Source organism: Athene noctua, chromosome 21 (assembly GCF_965140245.1).
Source record: "Athene noctua chromosome 21, bAthNoc1.hap1.1, whole genome shotgun sequence".
NCBI classification, from domain to species: Eukaryota; Metazoa; Chordata; class Aves; order Strigiformes; family Strigidae; genus Athene; species Athene noctua.
Window position 1 is genome coordinate 6,654,690 of NC_134057.1, and position 22,360 is coordinate 6,677,049.

The window sequence follows — 22,360 nt, forward strand, 5'->3', positions numbered from 1 at the left end:
CCTTCTACTGCTTGACACAGAAAAGTTTCACTGAGGCTGCTGTGTTGTAAGGATGCAAATTGTGTATTGCAATATTTTCTGCTGAGATCTTATAATTATGATAAACACTTTCTTAAAATTACTCTAATATATGCCTGTACTTTACTACAGATGGTTCCTTTGAAAAAGTAGAGACGGCGTAGCCAGTTTTAGGTTTTCTGTGTTAGAACTCTGTAGTACTCATCCAGCTAATCACTGAGAATCAATTAATGACGGTTACAAGAGCATCTGAACAACTCTAATCCAGATTACACACCTGCTTTCAGACAGCATGTGTTTCTGCCAGCCTCTTCTAGAGCTCCTGTGGCAGCTGGGGTTTTTTGCATGTTCAGGAAGTGGGGGAAGAGTTAGTAGTACTTTTAAGACTATCAAGGACTCTCACATTGCAAGACTTTTTAAGACACATTTTCAAGAGCCATATGAAAGGAGAGAGTTGAACAGTCACAAGGTCTTCAGTTCCGTTGCCATTTCCAGCAGTGCCAGTTTAGGAATGATCACAGGACCTAGCACTTGCAGAATATAGATCCTTGCTACCAGAACTGCTTGGGCAGTCTAAGGGCTCCCTGCAGATATGATGTGTGGCAATTTACACGATACTGCACAACAATGACATTTTAATCCAAGTCTGACAGATGAAATGTAAGACACCTCGAGTCACGTCTGCCTCTGATTCATGTGATTGGGTAATTTGTTATATAGAAGGCACAAAAGAGGACTTTCCTTCTGATCTGCTGGCTAGGTTGTAGAGCACAATTCAAAGCAGTGTCAGGGCCAGAGTACATACAACTCATCTGCCTAAGGATAAAGACAAGGGAGAGATACACAAATCACATAAAGCCACATATGCATTCCTACTCAGTTTTGTTGGAAGTGACAGTGGATGACATGAGAATCTTAACTGCAAGAATTAAAGTTGTACATATTTGCAAAACTGCAGATCATCAACTAACAGACACTCCAAAAAGCAAGAAGGAAAATTAAGTAGGCAATAGATTTCTGCTTTGAGACAAAGAAAATGTCATCCTACAAAGAATGGCCTTCAGAGCAAAAAAAAAGGAAAAAAAATGGTAGTACCTGTGAACTTCTGACACATGAAAATTTTCTGCTGAAAATGTCACTCTTCTAACCTGTGTTGTATTCACTACAGAATTTATATTTTCTTCTCTTTCAGAACACTGAGCAAACCATGATCACCATTTTGCACATAGCAATCTATAGATTCAACAGAATCTGAATCCAAATAATTTTAAATAATTAATGCAAATTATCTGACGCAGAAAATATCCAAACACTCTTTAAAGACACTGTTAGAAAACTTACAGACAAAACTACCCTTTTGGACCACTAAGAATTCTACTGAGAAAAAATAATCCTTAAATTACTAATTTGAGTGTTGTCACACCAATCGTAGTTAATGAAGTGCTTTAAGAAACACCTAAGAGAAGCTAAGGATAACAGAATTAAAAAAAAAAAAAAAACAAAACAGAAAGCATGGTTATTAAAATCTTCTTCCTGACTTGTTTCATGCAGAAATTTTTGAATCAAAGGTGTAATATTTTTGGCGTGCTCAGAGGCAGTGGGAGCACCTCTTTCATAAAGGACATTCAGTATGGAACATTGTAGGGGGGGGGGGGGGGGAAAAAAGCAGCACTGCTATGATTCATTTCCACTATCAGAATAACATCAGTGAATTAATAACAGCAGCCTAAAGAATCATAGCACCTTGAACCAACAGGAGGAAGCCACTAGAAAAAATTATTCAATGACATGATACATTTTGAAGATTACAATTTCTCCAAGACAGTTTGAGTCTTGTGCTTTCTGGGAAACCCATCTTTTGAGAGCACTGAATTCTTTATCAAGTGTTTTCCAGTAGTGGATCACATTCTACATGAAAATGTATCAGAGGTGTTTAAATATGTTCTAATATATGAGTAACTTATTTCCTCTGCCTTTAGTTTTAAAGGACCCAAAATGGTTATCTCCTGGACAACTTCAGTTCACTTCATACTAATTTCATACTTCAGTGGCTGTGAACTCATAAAGAAGCTAGAACATGTAAAATCACCAGTTATTATATACTGGCAATTGTTATGTATAGTCAATGAACTTGTAACTATTACTTAATTTTAATCTAATTTTTTCCCCAGGTGTGATACAAATTCATACTACATCATATCAAACCAGTTGTATCAAATAAATCCAAAGAGCATGAGTAATTTTTCTGAAAAAAAAATCTGACACAGAAATAATTTGGCTGACTTCTATTTCAGATGGGAGAAAAATGAAAGCTTAAATGCTTTAGGACAGAGAAAAAGAAAAAAAAAAAAACAACAGAAATAATGATATATTTTCTCCTGAATAAATCTATTTCCTTTGTTCTAAAATAAAAGTTTTGTAGAAAAGAAATAGTATGAAAATCATAAGAATGATGAGCTATTGATGCAATAAGCTGTTTTATCTCCCCGTCTTGAAGTGTTCTTCTGTTTGAGACTGTATTCTTATCACCCTAAATATATAATGCTAAGGATACATAATCCAAACTAGAGCAATCACTACTTATCATTCTATTTATCTCAAGATCACTGTCTATTCCTTGGGAGAGATGAAGTCTTGGAAAACCCTTGTGTTCTGAAAAACACTGAAAAAGTATTTTCCTTACTGAAACGCTGGGGTTTCAACCCCAAGTCCCAAATTAAGGTTGACATGTGGGTGATTCCCACAGCCCTTCCCAAGGGGGGTGAGTTTCCCTTTAGGCTTCCCCCCAGGGTGGGCGGCCTGGCAGACAGAGCCATTGGGTAAAGGAGCCCCAGGGGTCCCGCAGTCAGTAACCCAAGGTCAGGTGTCCCACCTGGGGATAACAGCTGGGACCCCTTGCAGGAAGGGGGGTGTCTGTCTGTGAGGGGGACGCCCTGTGCAGAGTTCCCTGTTGGGGAAGGACCTCCCGCCTCCCTGGGACTGGGCTCCAGTCAGCTCTGGCTTTTGTCAACGCGGGCTGTGCAGAGATTCAGGGTGTGGCTTCCTTGGTCTGATGTGTTTGGCTGGTTGACTCGGTTGTCTCCCGTCCCTTCTATGGGAGACTGCATGTCACCCTTTATCCCACCCATCGTTGGTCGTGCGGTGTCGTTGTTGGGGTCAGTGGGATTGACGTCGATTATGTATAATTTGATTGACTTATTTGTCCCCCCAGTGCTCACCCATGTACTGACCCTTTGGTATCAAATACAGTTTGGTTATTGGTTCATCTTTATGCTGGCTGTGTCCTTTACGCTAGGCCTAATAAATGGCAAAACATTTACATATATCCTTAGTTTGATACTGGACAACAGCAGAAGAGCTGGCAACAGGATAGTGCAGGTGGGAAGAAGGGGACACAGAGGAGATGGGTCACACACCCACCTGGGCTCTCCCTTGTGGGTGTGTGGGGAGTTCCCCCAGCACACCATGCCGTTGTTTGGGACCCCTCTGCCTCTGGTGCCAGAACAGAGCTGAACAGAACCTCCCACAGCTCTGACTGGGTTACACCTCTGCCAATAAAGGGGACTGGCTGGCTGTGGAAGGTTCTAAGTGGGGGGAAATCAGTTTGTTCAAATTTACTCTCTGCTTCCGTAGGGAAAACCTTTCTGCTCAGGGGTGCTCACAGTGCCAGCGTGGAGGAGCCCTGCCCAGGCAAGAGGGGAAGAGCATGTACAGAGAATGGAGGTGCATCTCTGTGCTTGACGCATCACAGGCCCTCTGTGGAACAGCCGTTACTGGTGGCGTTCATGTCTTCTGCAGCTTCAAAGGCTGGACTGATAGACAACAAGACACTGGAGAAACAATAGTCTGTTGTTTTTTTAATACATGAGGGGGATGATATAACCACTTCCAGCTGCTGGCTCATGTTTCTCATTGCATCTGAAACAGCACTTCCTACACGTAGATTGCTAAAACATAACTAAGATGTAGACTAAAATTAATACACAGTTAAACCACTCCTTTAAGACCATTATATAGGTTAAATACATTAACTGACCTTACAGATTCAAAATAGGGATATGGTGTAGTTGGGAACTGTCAGTGTTAGGTTAATGGTTAGACTAGATGATCTTCAAGGTCCTTTCCAACCTAGTTGATTCTGTGAAAATATGTGGAGTTTGCAAGACCTAGAATACTACTCTAATAAAAATTAACATATGCATATACCTGTAGTTATTTATATTATTTAAGTGTTGGTATAAAACTGGCCAGTTATATAACTGACCATGCTACCTGTAGCAGCTGTAAGGTTTTTTTAACCCATCCCTTTCCCATTTGAAATTTGACCCTACCCCATTTTAGCCCAAAAAACCCCTTAAGAATATGGGATCTAAATAGCTTATGTTCTCTTTCGTGCCTCTCACCCTTTCTGAATTTCCCAAACCCTCAGGCTCCTGCCAGAGCACAGGGTATTACATATTATCTATACATAATATAGAGAAGGCATGGCTGGTCTGGGTTCACAGGTCACAACAAGGCTGCTCTCTGCACTTTGGGCGAACTAAGCAGAAAAATTCCATCTTCTATCTTATTGTGTAAGCACCTAATTACACTGAGAATGTAAACCAAGATAAAGTTTGATCAGATATTGGATGATATAATCACAAGCAAAATGTGGACTTTTATTTGCTGATAACTTGTGAGTACAAATATCTGTAGAAAAGAGAAAGAAAAAGACTGAAAAAGATAACTAAAATTTAACTCTTCCAGCTGGAAAAAAAGAAAATCCCTAAATCCCTGAATGAATAGGATAGTGGAGTTAAGGAATATAAGACATAAATTACCCTGCCAACCTAGAAACGCAATGAGATTCTGGCCTCACAGAAACTTAATGGCCAAGTATCCACTGACTTGCAACAGGACAGAGTTTCCCCTGTGAAGCACTGACAGCTCTTTCATCCCACTTGCAATTAGGAATACTAATGTACAGTGAGGAATACCACTCATGCATTTTTACATGATGGGGCTTTAGTTGGGTGAGTACCTCTGGAAATGAACCTGTAAATATCTGTGGAGATGAAGTGTGGATGCCCCATACACTTTACATATTACATGGTAGCTAGGTAGCCACTGATTGCATCGTCCCTGTGCCCAAATTTATCTCTCAGCAGCTCGTTCATCTCACATGGAGCACTGGTAATTACAGCACAACTAGAATCATAATGAAGACTGTAATGCTATTTATAGACTCTTTATGACATTATCACATCCAATTTCCTTTCAATATTCCATGGCTATCAACCACATAATATAACTGAAAGGGAATGGGCCAGATTCCTCCAAGGATTTAGAAAGGATTTAAGGGCTGCAAAGATTCTTCTGGTCAAAAGCGGAAATCATCAACTGCCCCTTTCCCCTCCCCTCCAATCCAAAGGAGCAGCCTTATGACTTCAGGATGCCTAAATGCAAATGTCACTGTCTTACTTTAAAGGGTTTGGGTATGCATTAAAAGCTCCCCAGACAGTTCTGCTCCCACCCATGCTCAGAAGTTTTGACATCCTGAGAGCTGAGCAGTCCACCTTGGATTTTATGGTTGACTAATAGACATCGAGGGGTTTATACATTAACAGTCCCCTGTAGCAAGGAACTGACACCCCCCCCCACATCCCAGCCCCCCATTCTTTTTCATCTCTAATGAGTTGAGAGGAATCCTGCACTGTCTCGGACTTTTGCCCAAGCCAAACACAACTTAAACAAACAGACACTTTCTTTGGTTCCAGCAAATTGTGTAGAGACTTTTGCTTATTCTGAACCAGTTTCTATCTTAACGATTCAGGCTTCACCCAGCAGGTGGCTTGATATACTGTCCCACAGAGCAAGAAAATGCAAATCCCAGTTTTCAGCCTTGCTAAATGTTTTACTACTTACATGGAAAACTACCTAAATGGAAGTTCAGGAATCAGTAATTCTTCATCATTTGCACTGTTCTACTCTTTAAAAAAGTGTGGGGAAGGGTGTTTTGGTTGCACGTCTTTGTGCTATAAGATTCACAGCCACGTCTATTTCTGTGGGCTGAACTACTGCACTTCCAGGGAGAGCTAAAGCCACCCCTGGGCCTGGGCTAGTTCCAGTTTGGCTAGGCCCATGCATCTCCGTATGGAGCCCGCTCACCCTGCACAGCTCTCTGTGCAGTTCCAAGTTGTGCTAGATTGTAGCCCTCTTCACAGAAAATCAAAATGCATGGTATAGATCCTGAGTTTTGTATTCCAAGGACAAGGAACCTAAAATTTAGATACCACAATACCCCAGAAAAATAAGATTTACTTGTCTTTTGGATTAATTTTTCTTACAGCTATAAAATTGTATTATTCTGTTTATGTGCTTGAGTTTGTTCTAAAGAGCACTATAAATGACTGCTCAGAGGCCAGGAGTTGAACAGACATTCATTTAGTCTGAGTCTTCCAAAGTAACCTTCCTAAAATACACCCAAAGAAACATCCTTCCAAAGTAACATCCTAAAATCAGGATAGACACCACAGTACCCCAGTCTGATTTTAGGATGCAGTTCCATTTTCCTTTTCCTTTAATTTCTGATGAATTACTGTCTTGTGGAAACATACTGTCTAAACAACTTAAGGGGAAAATGTTTCACGTCTTTTCCTTGTTAGTTAAGATCATTACTTACTCGTAACTTTATTATTCTCTCTATTGGTTAATTAAGCCTAATCTCCTATCCTCCCTATCTTCCTATGCAAAACTCTTGTACTAAAGCAGGCAAATGTCTTTTTCAGAGGCTTTATAGTTTCAGGAAAAAAATACTATCTACCCCACACATCATGGCATCTCCTTTCAGGCTACAAGTACAAAAACATGGACAAATTCCTTAAGAGCAGAAAGTAATGCAAGCACAAATGAAGGTTACTTTGGAAGGCTCAGGCTAAATGAATGTCTGTTCAACTCTTGGCCCCTGAGCAGTCATTTATAGTGCTCTTTAGAACAAACTCAAGCACCTAAACAGAATAATACAATTTTATACCTGTAAGAAAAATCAATCCAAAAGACAAGTAAATCTTATTTCAATTGCAATTTCTTGCTTACTGTTTCTATTACAGAACCACTCTGAGGCGATTAAAAAAAAAAATCCACCTGTCTTAAAATTTTGTATCAAAAGAAACTGTTAGATATTATCAAAATTTTATAAAATAACCAACTGCTGAGGATCACTTTGGAATGCTTTTACACATGCAAAGTACTGTTCTCTTTCTCTCCTTAGAGAAACAAGCTCTGATTTCACAAAATTTAAATGTTTGTGTGGTTTACAGGGAGATGGAAGGGGATCTCATTTCCAGGTATCCTCTGTAGAACGAAAAATATTTTTGTAACACTAAGTAAACAACTAAGCCATACATCAATAATGTGCTTAAGTGCCAAAACTTGTTTGCCAATGTGCTACCAGGTCAGTAGAGCTGAGCAATAACAGCTTCCTGAATCCTTGGGATACTTTGTAAAGGATGTGAGGATGAGTATTGGAAAAGTGCTCAGTGGATCATCACCTCTGATTACATGAGATGAATTACAAAATACATCTAACGAGGCTGCATTACAATTTATAACTTCTGCAAACTTTTTGTGATTTAATTTTTCAACACACTGAAAAGAAAACCTTGAAAACAGTTTGCAAAATCCCCAAATATCGGTAGTCTCTTTTGCTGCTGTGCAAAACAGCGGGCTCGTCCTTCAGTGCCAAAACCTACAACATGCTGAAGCCTTTACACAAGTATAACTTGTACAAATATAATTTAGAAAACCCTTCATGTCCATGGAGTATTTTATTAGTCACTTCTTACTCATCCTTTACTACTGCTTTATAATTCGGAATCTCTCCTAGAGATCCAAACCAGATTTTTACACCCCTGAAGTGAAACAGACACCAAAGTCAAGAAAAGCTCCAGAGACGGGGTTAGATCCTTAGCTGGAATAAACTAACACATCTTTTAACTTTAACGAAACTTTATGTATCTATATCTCTTTACATCTGTTGAGACGCTATTGTAGAACTCTTTCCTCACCCTTTTCCAATATTTTCTTTTTTTCAAAACACTAAATGTTCCTTTTTTCAAAATGTAGTCAAGCTGACTCTGCATGGTGCCTACCTTGCCACCAAGCTGGCAGTTCACACCTTTTCCTTTGCAGACAGAAACCATACCTCATTAATATTTTCACAACCAACTCTTGCTGTTTTATCCAGGCTAAATGGCAGCAGAAATACCAGCTTGCTTGGACAACTGGACAAACTGGCAGTAGAGAGTGAAAGACTGGGGTCTTGCAAGAAACAATGAGGTGACAGGGCTCTGGAAGACAGTGGAAAGATGGGGTGTATAAAAGTTCTGGCATGAACTCTATAGGAACCTTTATCACATGTTGTTTTTCTTTACTGCTTTGGACTTTGCTTAAAGGAAATTAAATGTTCAGCCATGACCCTTAAGTAAGTGTGTTTTCAGCCACTAGGCTGAAAAACCTATTGCTGTGTCACAGTCCCAGCGCAAGTAACTCTCCCCCCTCAAGAGTCTACTATTTTTCAATTGACTTCTTCCCATTACTATGACTTATACCTCCTCAAATCACTTTCTGTAATTTCCACTGTCATCTTAATATTGACGTTTTTAAAATATCTGTAGACATTGCATCGATGTGCCATACAACAGACCTCCTGCCCCAAACATCTTCATTTAAATTTGTCGTTTCTCCAAAACACATGATATGAATATGTTTGCCAAGCTTCATCACTTCTGGCTACATGCTGAAGTGATGGTTCTATGGAACAGCTTCCTCTGAAGTCTCACAGGCTTTTTTCCCATGTAAGAAATTTTTAATCAGACCATTTGTGAATTAAAATGGCCAGTAGTACACCTTTTTAATTCCCACTTATTATAATTGCTTGTTGCTACTAGCCCAGTTGAAATCAATATGATAACAACAGATTTAATTTGTGTTGAAGTAAAAACTGCCTTTCATTCATTCGTCTGTAATAACAACATGGGTGGTGGAAAAAATAGTCCTCTGGATAGACCACATATCTTTTCATCAAAATGTTCTACATCTGAATTCTGACCACCAGCAACATGATCACATAATGAAAGCCACAGCATACTGCAGGCTCATTTAGCTTTGCTTAAGAGTCACATCATGACTGCTGCCTTTGTGACAGACACAAAGTTTGTCTAATGCACAAATAAAATGGTGTCTTAAGGTTAACACGAATCTATAGGCCAAAACTACCACAGAACCACACTCTTAAGTAGGTGACATTGTTTCAGAGGTCCTTCAGGGACGTACAGAGCAGGAAAGTTCCATTCCAAATAAAGAAGGCCCCTGAAGTTCTCATGAGCATAATGGTCCTGACAAACATTTTCATGAACAAGCTTTCACTAATGTCATGAAGGCCTTTGCCAAATTTAAGAAGAAAATGCTGTGATGTGGCTGTATTGTCTAAAGATTTATCTTCAAAGAGCTGAAATGCTGATGATAATCTCAGCAGAACATCAAAATAGCAACCCCTAAGGTTGCTGCCGCCAGTGGAAACGTAATTAGCACTCTCCAAACACCATATATTTCAGTTATATAGTAGTTTCTTTACCACATTACTTGGTATGGAAAATGTTCCAGTATCAAGAGAGGAAAAATTAACTACCAGATCATTTCCAGTTGGTAGCAACTTGTTTTGAAGAAACCAATACCAGAAGCCCCATATTAATTGGTTTGAGGCATGAGCATCGACAAATAGCATTTCTATTTCAAATAATATACATTAGATTTCTATTTTTCTTAGGTCGGCACCAGCTGCACTTTGTCTTTGAAAATGAAATAACATTTTTAAAGTTATTTAAAGCACGTGTTTTGGGGACAAAACCACAAACAGTTCCTAGGGAGACAGTAAAGTAAGAAAATGGATTGCTATCATGAGTCTAATAAGTCACATTCAGATTTATTTCACAGCTCCTTCACTTCTGCCCCTAAGGGAAAAATATATTTTGATATAGACTTATGAACATGTGCCTTTAATAAACTTAAATCTCTCAGAACTGCTGGGATGGAGCTTTACATTTTAAGGCATGATGAGGCGTTGTCAGAGAGAAGGTGGTGAGGAGAAGGTTTGACCGAGGACAGCCTGTGAATCTGAACTGCACTGTGACTCTGCCCAGCAAAGAAAATTACAGTTTTGGAATATTTAAACTTACACCAAGTGTATGAGAATAGGACACACTCCTTTTCCACTCCACTACTGAGCAGTCCTAAATCTCTAGGGTGTATCTGCCAAAAGATGTTAGGCATCTGCATCCGTAGACAACGTTTGAACAGGAAATGGATGCCTGTGTCCCTTAAGGCACTTTTGCAATTCTCAGCTGTAAAAAGTTACGTCTTTAATCATTCTCAGGTTGTTTCTATCCTTCCTCAGTTTTCAAACTCCTACGGTCAAGGACTGTGATTTCAGCAGATGACAGATGCTTATAGGATAGGTACCATAAAGATGGTATCTAACCAGAGTGGAAGTCCACCAGTCACCCTAAATCCTTAACAAATTAATTACCCTTTGAAGTGGAGAATAGTAGAAAAGAACACCCATTCTGTAATACTATTTTTTCTTTCCCTGTAATCAGACATGTTACATAAGCTGGTTATGAAATTGTGCCAGGAACGGAGATTTTCAATGGACTTTAGCAGAGTTAAATAAGAAGTGGATTTCGATTTTGAAAAGAAAAAGCCCACATTTCATTAACTTTTGTTCCATTTATCTTGATTGCTGTTCATTACTGAGTCCCCCAAATTAATCTGTAAATCTGTAGTATTATTGGGGAAACAGCTCAGTAAAAATCTCCTTGGAACTGCACAGAAATTCCCAGTTACCTGTTGTGTAAATCTTTGCCTGTATTTCTGTATGTGAAACTAAAAATACTGCATATAACTTCATTTTAGTTCTTCAGTGCCTTCATAGTTTCCAGTCACAAAAACCAGGGGTTATTTATTCTATCCCTTTGCAAGCTGCCTAAATTTATTTAAGTCATTCTGACACATCTGTGTCTAATGCATTCTTAAATATCTCCAATACTAGAGATTGTACAGCTTTTTTCCAAGCAACCTATTTTCATGCTTTCTGCTACAAAGAGTTTCAAATAAATAACTTGAAGTGGTTGTTTTTTTCTGAAATTCAAGTTCATTGTGTCTTATCCAGTTAAACATGGACAAAGAAAGTAGATTAAATTATATGAAATTATGTTACAGGTTATTTATCCCAGACCTTTTCTGGTGCATTTCTCTCTTTGTCATGACTTTCTGTCCTGTAATTGTCAATGCTAAGCATTTTTTATTTTTCTTACATTGCACATTTTAACATGATAATGTACAGCTTCAGATTTGAAAATTCTGCTTAAGCATTGAAGAAAAAATATCTTTGCACTGTATACAGACATATGTATTTAAGAAAAACAGAATAAAGTAAAAAATGTTATCAATAAATTAAACTCTGTACATGAGAACTGAAAGTGTATCTAAAGAAGCTTGTAAGACAGTCTTTCAAAATAACTGTGCTATAATGTAACGATGTCCCTTTAAGTTAATGAAATACTAGTAATTAGAATATAAAGCTTCATTTTCTGTAAGTGCTTATAGCTCAGGTTCTTTTTTTTTTTTTCCTAGGAAGACTTCTTCTCTTATTATATTAACTACAAATAATCTGTTTTTTTTGCCCTGGATTCATGACATAACCACGGTGATTGACAAACTAGTTACACTTGGATGTGGCCGGATGGGAGCCAGGATAATGTGTCACCACTAGTGACTTTGCTTCCTAACAGCCTGTACATGGCAGCAGGTGTCCCAGCTTTGGCTCTTTCCCACTGTGTGCCTTGATAAACCGTATACACCTCCCAGCATGCGGCAGACCATGACTGTGTCGTGCACTGGAAATTAAGATATACCTGAGGACTGCAGCAGTGTTGTACATTTAATCTGGGCAGGGGCTATCAACAGAACTGCACATCACAAGGAATTCCATCACATCACAGAAATAAGTTTTACATTAATGCTATCGTATAGTGTTAATTTTAGCATAGCAAACAATAAGCACATTAAATGACATACATTATAAAAGGTGATGAATATGCAAGTAAGAATAGTCCATCAAACTGAATTCCAGCTCTTACTAAAGCACTGTAAGCAATCTCAGGTAACAGCATTCCCTAATGCTAAACTTCTTCAATTTTTGTATTATTTAGAATCCATTTAAAACTATTAAAGATTTCTCAAAAATCTAAGGATTTTGCATAAAGCCTTCCTAAGTCATAAAACTATTCCAGACTGACTTTTTAAAAACTCAGGCATAATTACTCAGGCATTTATAACACAGCTGGGGGAAAATAATGGTTGTATCCACCTCCACATCGCAAAAATTTAAGAAAATTGCTGGCTTTTTTTGAAATGCTTTCTTTTTCTTACCTTGTTGAACAAAGACTTGAAAGAAGCTTGTCCCTTCTGTCACAGCCATCTTTTTTTCCATCTCCTTGAACAGGGCAGTGCCAACATATCTCTGTTAGGACAGAACGAGGAGCAAATATACAGATTGGACAAAAAGCTCGGAGACTCTGAAGGCTACAGTTTAAAAGGCAGGAAGAGTAGAAGTGTCATTAAAAATCCTTAGTGGGGCTGGCTTGCATACCCCTCATGAGGAAAAGGGACGAGTATGAGGAGTGTGCTAAAAAGGATTCATTGTGAGGCAGGATGGAAAGATGGTGCAGAAGGAATCTAAAGCTTGAAGGACACAGGCAGAGCATTCTCTATTCGTTGTACAAATTCTCTTCACAGCTTGTCATTGAATCCAACTTCCACCCTCTGTGCCAGCGATTATTTGTGAAACCTAAGAGTAAAGTGTCCTCAGTCCTCCTGGAATTGCTGCAGGTACAGAACAATCCCAACACAGGCCAGCAAAGGCTCTCACTGTGAGCGGTGTTCGACCCCGGAGGCTCTGAAAGTCTGACTCTGATGTGGCCTTATTTTTTTCAGTTTGTTTTTGAAAAAGTTTTAAGCAGCCCATCAAATAGATTTTTTAAAGTTTTTAAAATTACAACATAAAACTCTAAACCAGTAGGAATTGTTAAGACCAAGGCTGCCTTTTGAAATCTGTATCTTGTCTATTACAATAGTACAGTCAGTGTAGGATTACACACTTCGGGGTATGACATATCATTAAATCCCTGCAGTATGTTCTGTCATAAAACATGGCAATGAGTGAGGCGCATGCCCTGTGCAAAAGTAATGTATGATTATCAGGTTAAGTAGGATCAGACTGCAAATGAAGGGGCTAAATTGTTATCATAATTCTGGAAGTTTGTAGCTTTCGAGTATTTAATTTGCAGTCTAAATAACATTGGGTTTCTGTATTTGGGTGTAAAATAGTAAGCAAACATTAAGCAAGTGTTTTGTTCAGCCGTGTTTGCCTGTCTTACTAATCAGTTATGAATAAACGCAGAAAAGAGTTTCTGTTTGTATCATGTAAAAAAAAAAAAAACGGGTAAGTCACAGTAAAGCTTTTTTAACATCTGGCGTGACTTAAGTGACTTCTCACAAACAAGGCACAAAATGCAGTGTACTCCAACCTCAGTTTTGGTTGTGCAAACTATCTGGCAAATATTTGTTAACAGCTGATACTCTGTAGCTTTCAGAATCTATAAAAAAACTGAGTTAGAGGGAAGGGCTATCCCTGGAGATTCACCGGCAAAGAGTATTTTGGGAAGATCAGGTGTGGGAAGTACGGGCAGAGCTGTAACAGAGAAAGGTAACTGGGAGAAATAAAAAAAAAAAAAATTAAAAAAAAATAAAAATAATAATAATAAAAAAAAAAAACATAAAAAAGAAAGGCAAGTCAGCAAAGCCCGATGTGTTCTAAGAGCCTTCTGCGTGGTTATCAGTTCTAATATGAGTGATCAAACAGCTGCAACAGAAGGTTGATCTGGCCAATGTTTACTTCAGTAGGATGTTCTTTTAACTATATTTCACACCAAAATGTTTTACATTCGTTTCTGTGAAGATTCTAATGAAGTGATTTAAAGGACTCTCTGTGGTGTGTTCATGCTACAAGCTTATCTCTTTTGATTCTCAGAATATTAATTAGCAGCTGCATGTAGTAGTATTACTGAAATCGAGTTTGGAACTGCTAGACAGCATGAACAAGTGTTTTGAATTATTTGCTTGGACTTTACACATCGCTTTTATTCACTGCAATCAATTGTCCAGTCAATGCGATCCACGTCCACTGTACAGAAAGGGGAAAGTATGAAGTGTTTTTATTGCAATACACTTTATTACTCCTATATTTGAATTTTACAGGAGGCTTAGCAGGAAGAGTTGAAAGCAAAGCATTCTGCAGTCAAAACACATTCCTCTAAATACTAGTGATCCTTTAAATCATACATGTCCAATTTTCCAAAGCCAAGTAATCACTTAATCCCCTCCTCTGTACGAGTTTAGACATGCTGTCTGATACCATCCTGTTGTTTGCAAAAATGAATATGAATGAATATGAACACTAGCTGTATCCATTACAACTTCTGGGTTGTAAAGATTTACACACAAGCAGCACCAGTAAGAAATTCTATTATTCCACGAAGCTGAAACTGAAATAAATCATAAGCTTCAACATAAAGAAGCAAACATAATTCAGGCTACTACTTGTGTTACAGGAATAACGTGTTGGAATTAAATTATAATCCACAAAAGATTTGTTCTACCCTGATTTACAGGAGAATGCTATAGAATGTATCTATGCTATATTCTAAGAGATTCAGATCAAGCCAGTAAGTCTCCGTTCTGTTTTGGTTTTAGCGTCACCAGAAGTGAAGGCTTTGAAATCAGACCTTAGAGGACATTAGTTTATCAAAACTAATAAATTTTTTAAGATTAGTCCTTGTGTGTGCCATCTTTTTTTTTTCTTTTTTTTTTTTTTAAAGAAATTAAAGCCTAAATTTAAACCACTCCAATAAATTACTTGTCCAAAAGTTGCACCTCCTATGTAGGCCATTAATTTGGACAATAGGCAGTGTCTGTGGTCTATTATTAGCCATTAATTTGGACAATAGGCAGCGTCTATGTTTAAAGAGCCCCAATATCCCAAAGGTCTGCCAAAACAGTCAGTAGTTATCTGATGACCATAAACCAGAGGCTGCTAAGAAACTGATACCCATGTACTTTACGCACACAGAAGTATTTGAAACACAAAGGAAAGAACACAGAACTAAATACAACTCAAGTCCCGCAAGTATGAGAAAAATTGCAAAGAACATGGATGTTCCCACTAAGAAAATCAGAAAGTACATCATCAAGAAAATGATGAAAATCAGCTCTGTGAAAAAGCAGAATAAAGGGGAAGGTATTTTATGGGGAAAGAGAACTACTCAAATAAATATGACAACGAACTGTGGCAAACATCTGATGCTGAAAATAGACCCCCTGTCTTTGTGACTTTTAAAATACGTTATATTACATGCTTACTACATTACTGACTGCATGCTTCTGCCCACTATAATTTCATTATGGGTCTGGTGTAACCTACCCTTTGTCATGTGCTTTGTCAACTCCATCACTGCTTTTCAGCAGATTAATGAGTCTCTATTCTTACATACTTAGTAAAAGCAGTAAATGTATGTTTAGAAAAGCTCTGAGTAGTATTTCAGAGCAATAAGCATTGCTATTTAAGAATAGTGTTTTTAAGACAATTTTATATTTGAACCACTGTCACTTTTCTAAGATTATTAATATTATTATGCTTTATTGACATCATGTCTGTGAGCTCTGGATGTCTCAGGGCCTTGTTACATTAGGCAGCAGAAGCATATAGTGGAAAGGTAGTCTTTACTAAACATACTGTAACAAATCAGATGCTGTGGAGTATCACATATAACACTCTATATTGAGTTCAGCTGCTTTAAAAAAAGAAAGAAACACCACCACAAAAAATCTCCCAAAACCCAAAAACACCCTAAACCCAAAAATAATCGGAGATCAAACATTAGAAAACAAAAAAACAGTGGATGAAAATATTTTAAATAAAAATAATTCACATGTAGGGAGTTTTGTTAGCTATTACAAGAATTAAAAAGAGCAGATGACATGAAAATCAATGAATAATTTATATCTGACAGCAAAGGTATTTCTAATCCTATTAGCAATGGAAATATTCTTTTGGTAATCATAACTTATTTACATGTACAGCAGTGTGGAAACAGCAAAGATGTATACATGCAAAAATAATTTTTTTACAGAACAGGTGGAAAAAAAAATACCATCAGAAAGCCTGCTTTTTTTTTTTTCTTCTCACAGATAGAAATATAAGAATTTAACTGTAGTGCAGGTTTTTTTATGATGTTCTGTCACTTATATTCAAAAACTGCCAACATTGAAATACCCACCATTCGCTTCAGAGAAGTAAATGGGATTGAGGAGCCCCCACAGAATGAGATCTTACCTGTCATTCATGAAAGAAGACTTTACTCATATGTAGCCGGTTTAACATCGTGATCCAAATTTCTTGCCCTTCAATCAATCATTAAAGATCACTGGGAAAAACAAAACCAGGTTCTAAATACTGAGCAATCAAGAGAAAATGGAAACTTCCTAACTCCACTTTGGGTCAGTCAACTCTACACGCCAGCAAAGTGACTGCAGATTGCTCAGTGCTCCAGAGCTCTCTTGAAATTGTTATTGTCACTCACTTTTGTTATTAACATAGCAGCAACAGACTTGGAGCATCTTAAATATATTTCACACTCAGTTAAGAGCTTGCTGATTTAGATAGTGTTTTAAAGGCCATTAAAGTTTTCTAGCTTTTCTCTTCAGCGCCTCAGTTTTACAGATATAGAGTGGTTTAAGAATATTTAAGCACTTAACAGTATCATAGGGCTTTCAAAAAATAAATATTAATTAAAATATAGCTAACAAAACTATCTTAGGTTTGGCTCTTAAGTAGGTCCTCTTCTCACAGTGTCATAAATCTGGCCTAAAAGCATGTTGAACAAACAAAGCTTTGACTGCTCAGAATTTAAACAAAGAATGAACTTCTCATGGAGAGATTGGTAAATGCATCTAACATTTTAATTTCCAATTTTTCTCCCTGCTCATTACATTTAGACTGGTTTTGTAGTTGCAAAGCTCTAGCTTCTCTTTGAAAAATAAGCACAAATTTCCTGAAAAATTTCAACACAACTGGACAAGTGTCCAAAAAATGTTAATTAACAAACTTTTTTCCATTTTGAAATTTTCAGTCTATAATGGACTTGTTTACCTTCTTTATAGCAGAAGAACTTTGATTCAGAATTGTGCTTTAACTGGGGAAAATGGGAAGAAACTTCACCATAATATCTAAATACAGAGGAATGCAAATCAAGCATGCACACAAATTTCCATGAAACCCTGATTTTTGTTCACTACATCCCATGAAAGGTTGCTGCATGGGAAGTAATATGGAAAGGGATTTTCTTTCTCAGCTATGGAGTGCTGCTTTTTACATATAGGAGGATGTGCACAAAAGACGGATGGACTGTGAAGAACATTCCTACTATTTGTTTTCTTTCCTTGAACAAAATGCCATTAAAAATACAAAGACAGTTTTCTCTCTTTTTGTATGTATCGTTAAGGAACATCATTTAAATAGTCCATTAGCATATAAAGCCGAAGACTGTCAAAAAAAATAAAGCACGTCTATTCTGGACCTGTACCGCATGTGTGTACATGCTATTCACATAGAGAGGTCAAATCAGGATAATTAAGAATAGGATGAAACACCCTGTATTTACTGTTTAATTAAAATCTCAGTAAAAAATACCACATTACACCCAGTTTGCAATGAAGTCCCTATTCCACTGACATAGCAATGTAACGCCATCCATCCTGAGGATCGCTTTGCTGTCATGGAATACATGCAGTTAGGGTGGAAGAACGAAGCTTTTCAATCATATTGTGTATGGAAACATTTGAGCCATGACATCAAAACAAAAATTTATAACTGAATTATAATGTGCCTAGAGTTTCTTTTATGGAATAGCACTCACTAAGAGCAATAAAGGAAGAAGGAGAACCTAAAACCGGATGCATGTGTAGAAAAGAAAACGTTTCCAATGCATGCATTTTTCAAAATATACATATTTTCAATTGGATTTGATATCTAGGCATGAGAAATAATACACTGTGTGTTTAAATGCACCTTGCTGCTCAGTTAATGATAAGAAACAGCACAATAGTCCTCCTGCCTCTCTCCCATGGAAAATTTCTTGGATCTAAATGCTTTTCCAGAAAACCAAATTACAGCAGAATACTGCATTTTGCAAATTATTGCATATTATCTATTTTATTTTATTCATGTTTTCATACATTATTAATACAAATTTAAAAATACATTTAAATTAATACAAATTTTTAAAATTTAATACCTTATTCTGACGCAGTTTCATTTCAACAGAAAAAATTGAAATATGAGACAAGAAATGATGTTTTCCTATTTAAAACACTATCTAGCTAATCTCGGATGAAAAAATTAGTTGTTTTACCGTCTCTATAAAACCATTTAAAGTGTATATAACCTTCTAAAAGCAGGTAGCTAACATATGTAAGAGAAACACACTTTGTTTTGAATCATTCTATTTCAAAATGAAAATACTTTGCTGCTTCCACTCATCATTTTTCTCTTGTAATTTCAGCTAATACACCTTCTCATTATGTCTTTCACTGGTAGTACCGAAGTGTAATAATTTCTCCTAATAATTCTTGACTATAATTATATTTTGTCACAAGATAATGTTAACATAAGGAACGCAATCTCCTTTAATAACCATTGCCAACAATTACAACTGTAGGCTTTAACAATACTAAAACAGGCGTTTTATTCTCACTGAAATAAATGGGATTTAAACCTCCTAAACAGGGACTGATTTAAAACATGTATAAAAAACATTCCTAGGCTGGAGTATACACAGCAATTCAAGCAGTATGCTGAGCCTTAATCAGTAAGCAGGTTAAACAGCACAGGAACAATAACTTCATGTCAGCCCTGCAACTCAACGACAGCATTCAAGTGGTCATACAGATCCGGTAAATGCAGAAGGTCCCTATGCTCACTGCATAACGCAGCCCAGCGGGGTCCCGTTACCCCCCCTCTTCCTCTGGAGGTGACTCCGGCAGGGAAACATGCACTGTGTTTCACAGAGAGATTCCTTTAAGGTCTTTCTTATTTATTTCTTAAAAGCACAATTTTTTTACCGTTAGAAGATGCTGCTATTTCTCCTGACAATATGAATTTTTATTACTTCATGAAGATTCTTGCAATTCCTATAAACAGAACCTGTTACTGATTTAATCCACAACGTGACATCATGTCTTCCAGAAAACAGAAGTAACAAACAATAATTAAAGCTGTACTAAAAACAGGACAGGTTGTTGACATTCATATTAGATCATATTAAATATACTTGAGAGAAACAGCTCAGTATTTAGCAACACAAGCCTAAGTAGATGTTTCTTAATCTTTTTGTAGATTTTTTCTTAATCTTTTTGTGGAAAAAGAGTAAAGAGATAAAAAGACAGACTCCTGAAAGGACTTTATATTTTACCTAACAGCTCCATTTATTCCATGTCATACATTAAATATATAATTACACATATATGTCATATATTTAATACATGACCATGTCATATATTAAAAACCAAGCACAGAGCACAAGCTTACCTAGCACTCCCACCAAAAAGTACAGTTCTTCAAAAAAGAAATAGTTTCTGAATCTTCTACTCAAGCAACAAGAGCAGGAAAAAAAAAAAAAAAAAAAAAAAGCGCTACACCATCTGTTCCTGTAACATGCTTTTTTCTCTTTTAACAGACAAGAGTCCACACTGAACCATTTTACAGGAAATCTGTATTTAGTAGAAATTGCCATCACTTCCATGTTCACTATGAAACATGAACTGTTATGGTCATAAATGTATCGCTCCTACCAATACAGAACATTTTCACTTAAAGTAACGAAGAAAATGCAAATGATCTCGTAGCATCAAGGATCATACTCTGAATATTCCCGTGGTCTCTTTGAGTCCTACAGTACGCATAGGGTGACAGCACGAAGACCCAGTGTGAATTGCAGCACAGCTATTCTCTTTATTGCCTCAATTCCCTCACAGGGCACACACGTGGATACGTGGTAAAATGCCGAAAAAGGTTGGTTGTTTTTGTGAACTGCCAAAGTTCAGGAGGAATTCCTGTAAGACGTAGGACATAAAAAGAACCTCAATTCCTTTGCTTCTAACCTGATACAAGCATGGCTCAAACAATTTATGGTTTTGGGGCTCCTTAAATACTTGGAAAAACCAGGTCCACCAATGTGTTGCTGTTCATTAAAGTTCTATGTCTTCAATTAAAGGAAAAAATCCTTTTTTTTTTTCCTTTATTTAGGAAATATAGAAGTGAATATGCTTACTGGCATATGTAGGCAACAGCTGACTGCTGCCTTCTAGGTCCCACCTGCTAATTTCTTTACTGATCCCAGCTCAGGAAATTACTTTTCAGCAGCATCTCCCCTCTCGGGGTGGCACTAATCAGTTTATTTCGCAGGACATCTTTCTCGAGGGCTAATAAAGGAATGAGAGTCTATAGTCATACCTATGGATTTTGACACTGACTGTGGTTCGTCAGGACAATTTTTTCTTAGTCCTCTACTGCTTCTTGTCTGCTTCCCATACTTCTCTGCCAGCAAGGCCTCTCAGCAGTGTCCCCTCTTGCTGCCACAGTACTGCACCCTAGATTCCCGTCGTCATGATCCCTTGAGTTTGGATCCTCTGGTAGACACTCCCATTTGCAGGCAGCTCTTACTGTGGCACGCTGCCTGTTCTGGGAAAATATCCCAGCTCTGTCCTCTTCCCACCTACACAGACCTCAGCTCAGAATCACAGAATATCTCAGGTTGGAAAGGACCTTGAAAGATCATCTAGTCCAACCTTTCACGGGAAAGGCGGCCTACATGAGACTATTTAGTGCCCCGATGAGATTATCCAACACCTAGACAGCTTCTTTGTCTTCAATCCAGCAGTCAGAACATGCAGTGGGAACAGACTGGCCCTCATTCGATGCATGGATGCTTCACTCACAAGTTTTAGCTTGCACTCCATGTAAGCTGTCTCTGCTCAGAATTCAAGACTCCTATTGCCATAACACACCTTAATGTCCTTTAGAGCTACAGGGTCTGTTCTGATTCAGTCAGCATTTTTAAAGTTTTTTAGTCAAATTAACATGTTCCCTGAACTTTTCATTAGCCTACAAATCAAGGTCTCCTTGCTGCCTGGTGACAGCTGCTACTTCTGTTTCCACTGTATTCCTTTGGTACAGTGCTTTGGCTCTATTTCAAGACCACATTCGCTGGTTCTCATTAGTTTTTAGACTGGGAACATCTTCGGCTCACAGTAACATCACCATTGCTCCTTACATCTCATTTTTCTCTTGCCTGAGACAACTGCTGTTCTGGTCGTCTTGTTAGTAGCACAGTTCTATCTTGGGGCCTTTATTCATTCACCTCTTGTTCAGGTTTTTGTAGTAGGTAGGAGAGTCATAAAACATTTTCTTTGTCCTTCTCAGCAGCCTCACCATATGTTTTTTGAATCCTCCAGACATCTTCCAGTTTGGGGGGGGGGGGGGGGGGGGGGCAGACAAGAAGTTCTAAAACAGTGTAGATATGTCTCCCCTCATCCATTTTGCCTTTTGTCAGCTTTTCTTTTTATCTTTTTTTCAGCAAGAACTAAGTGCTCCAGTATGCTCTATATTTCCAGTTCAGATCTGGATATTGGATAAATTCATTTACCCATGAATACAATGGAAACCGTTCGGGAGATGTCTGAGTATTATAGCGATAGATACACTGCTATACGAGGGTTGAGTATCTGCCTACAGATCAAGGTGAAGAGGCCTCACACATAAGGGTTCTTCTTGTAGAATGTCTGAAGACTTATGGGTATAACATCCCACTCCATCACTGGTGGCATTCCTTCTTTGAATGCTCTTACTATATTGTGGTTGAATAATTAAGTTTCTCTAATTGCCTCTTTAGGAGTTTCAGTTTTATTAGGTTGAAAATAGATCCTCATATTTAGGGTCCCTGAGAACTCACAATCCCTATTATTATTCTTCAACCTGGCTCTGAAACATTTAGGCAGCCGTTTTGCAGATGATTACTCCATTTTTGACAGTCTCCTGTTATGCACGTGAATTGATATCAGTGGAAGTATTTTCATGTGGACATTGAGATTTCTGGCAGAATGGGCAGATAGTCAGCTAGGGCATACT

General features: G+C 37.8%; 1 long non-coding RNA gene across 1 annotated transcript in view; it reads right to left on the bottom strand.

Moving 5' to 3' along the window:
• LOC141968991 (uncharacterized) overlaps nt 1-19,806 on the bottom strand; it is a 97,170-nt gene extending 77,364 nt beyond the window's left edge. The window contains exons 1-3 of the long non-coding RNA XR_012634965.1: nt 19,763-19,806; nt 16,511-16,601; nt 12,490-12,580 (exon numbers count right to left, since the gene is read on the bottom strand). This is a non-coding gene — a long non-coding RNA (uncharacterized LOC141968991). The remainder of the gene's footprint in view (nt 1-12,489; nt 12,581-16,510; nt 16,602-19,762) is intronic.
• Nucleotides 19,807-22,360: the final 2,554 nt, after the last annotated feature.